The sequence below is a fragment of the Filicampus tigris genome, unplaced genomic scaffold, assembly GCF_054856515.1.
Source record: "Filicampus tigris isolate MCC_2025a unplaced genomic scaffold, RoL_Ftig_1.0 HiC_scaffold_24, whole genome shotgun sequence".
Classification (NCBI taxonomy): domain Eukaryota; kingdom Metazoa; phylum Chordata; class Actinopteri; order Syngnathiformes; family Syngnathidae; genus Filicampus; species Filicampus tigris.
This window is the reverse complement of record NW_028233405.1, coordinates 632,501-635,000: the sequence shown is the minus strand read 5'-3', so window position 1 is coordinate 635,000 and position 2,500 is coordinate 632,501.

The following is a 2,500-nucleotide window of genomic DNA, read 5'->3' as shown; positions in this document are numbered from 1 at the left end:
CGACGTGCGTAAAAGCATATCCGAGCAAAAGGCACCTTCCCCGGGCCGCCACTAGTGCAGTGGTGGCCGCCTATAATAGCCCTGGTGGCATCAAAAAGCTCCAGGGCGCAGAGGCCGACGTGCGTAAAAGCATATCCGAGCAAAAGGCACCTTCCCCGGGCTTCCACTAGTGCAGTGGTGGCCGCCTATAATAGCCCTGGTGGCATAAAAAAGCTCCAGGGCGCAGAGGCCGACGTGCGTAAAAGCATATCCGAGCAACAGGCACCTTCCCCGGGCTTCCACTAGTGCAGTGGTGGCCGCCTAACATAGCCCTGGTGGCATAAAAAAGCTCCAGGGCGCAGAGGCCGACGTGCGTAAAAGCATATCCGAGCAACAGGCACCTTCCCCGGGCTTCCACTAGTGCAGTGGTGGCCGCCTAACATAGCCCTGGTGGCATAAAAAAGCTCCAGGGCGCAGAGGCCGACGTGCGTAAAATCATATCCGAGCAACAGGCACCTTCCCCGGGCTTCCACTAGTGCAGTGGTGGCCGCCTATAATAGCCCTGGTGGCATAAAAAAGCTCCAGGGCGCAGAGGCCGACGTGCGTAAAAGCATATCCGAGCAACAGGCACCTTCCCCGGGCTTCCACTAGTGCAGTGGTGGCCGCCTAACATAGCCCTGGTGGCATAAAAAAGCTCCAGGGCGCAGAGGCCGACGTGCGTAAAAGCATATCCGAGCAACAGGCACCTTCCCCGGGCTGCCACTAGTGCAGTGGTGGCCGCCTATAATAGCCCTGGTAGCATAAAAAAGCTCCAGGGCGCAGAGGCCGACGTGCGTAAAAGCATATCCGAGCAACAGGCACCTTCCCCGGGCTGCCACTAGTGCAGTGGTGGCCGCCTATAATAGCCCTGGTAGCATAAAAAAGCTCCAGGGCGCAGAGGCCGACGTGCGTAAAAGCATATCCGAGCAACAGGCACCTTCCCCGGGCTGCCACTAGTGCAGTGGTGGCCGCCTATAATAGCCCTGGTAGCATAAAAAAGCTCCAGGGCGCAGAGGCCGACGTGCGTAAAAGCATATCCGAGCAACAGGCACCTTCCCCGGGCTGCCACTAGTGCAGTGGTGGCCGCCTATAATAGCCCTGGTAGCATAAAAAAGCTCCAGGGCGCAGAGGCCGACGTGCGTAAAAGCATATCCGAGCAACAGGCACCTTCCCCGGGCTGCCACTAGTGCAGTGGTGGCCGCCTATAATAGCCCTGGTAGCATAAAAAAGCTCCAGGGCGCAGAGGCCGACGTGCGTAAAAGCATATCCGAGCAACAGGCACCTTCCCCGGGCTGCCACTAGTGCAGTGGTGGCCGCCTATAATAGCCCTGGTAGCATAAAAAAGCTCCAGGGCGCAGAGGCCGACGTGCGTAAAAGCATATCCGAGCAACAGGCACCTTCCCCGGGCTGCCACTAGTGCAGTGGTGGCCGCCTATAATAGCCCTGGTAGCATAAAAAAGCTCCAGGGCGCAGAGGCCGACGTGCGTAAAAGCATATCCGAGCAACAGGCACCTTCCCCGGGCTGCCACTAGTGCAGTGGTGGCCGCCTATAATAGCCCTGGTAGCATAAAAAAGCTCCAGGGCGCAGAGGCCGACGTGCGTAAAAGCATATCCGAGCAACAGGCACCTTCCCCGGGCTGCCACTAGTGCAGTGGTGGCCGCCTATAATAGCCCTGGTAGCATAAAAAAGCTCCAGGGCGCAGAGGCCGACGTGCGTAAAAGCATATCCGAGCAACAGGCACCTTCCCCGGGCTGCCACTAGTGCAGTGGTGGCCGCCTATAATAGCCCTGGTAGCATAAAAAAGCTCCAGGGCGCAGAGGCCGACGTGCGTAAAAGCATATCCGAGCAACAGGCACCTTCCCCGGGCTGCCACTAGTGCAGTGGTGGCCGCCTATAATAGCCCTGGTAGCCCTCAGCCCTGGTAGCCCAAAGCCCTGGTAGCCCACAGCCCTGGTAGCAAAAAGCCCTGGTAGCCCAAAGCCCTGGTAGCCCAAAGCCCTGGTAGCCCAAAGCCCTGGTAGCCTAAATTAATTTTTCCCATTCATTTCAATGGGTTAGGCTACCAGGGGGAGCAGTACCACTTTTGGCCATTAGGGGCGCTGTAGTAGGTAAAAGTTGATCCCCCCAGTCAGGGGATGAGTTTGCCTACTCGCTAGGTTACCCCTGGTTTCACAAAATACAAGGGGCACATTTTCAGAAACCACTTTTTCAGAACTTGCCACCTCCAGAGCTGATCAGGGGAGCCTCGCCAAACATTAATCCAAGATTGGTGAGGGCTCGTCGGACACCCCACGGGCGATGAGTCGGTGTCTGCCTGGAGCTCATGTCACTCTCAAATATTTTCTAAGTCAACCTCCATGCGCACATTGCAATGAGCCTGCCCGACATAGGGGCACTGTGAGCGGACTCACCGGGGGGGGAGAGGGCCCCCCCGCCTGGAGCTCCACGTGTTGGATTATTTTCTATGTCAACCTCCATGCG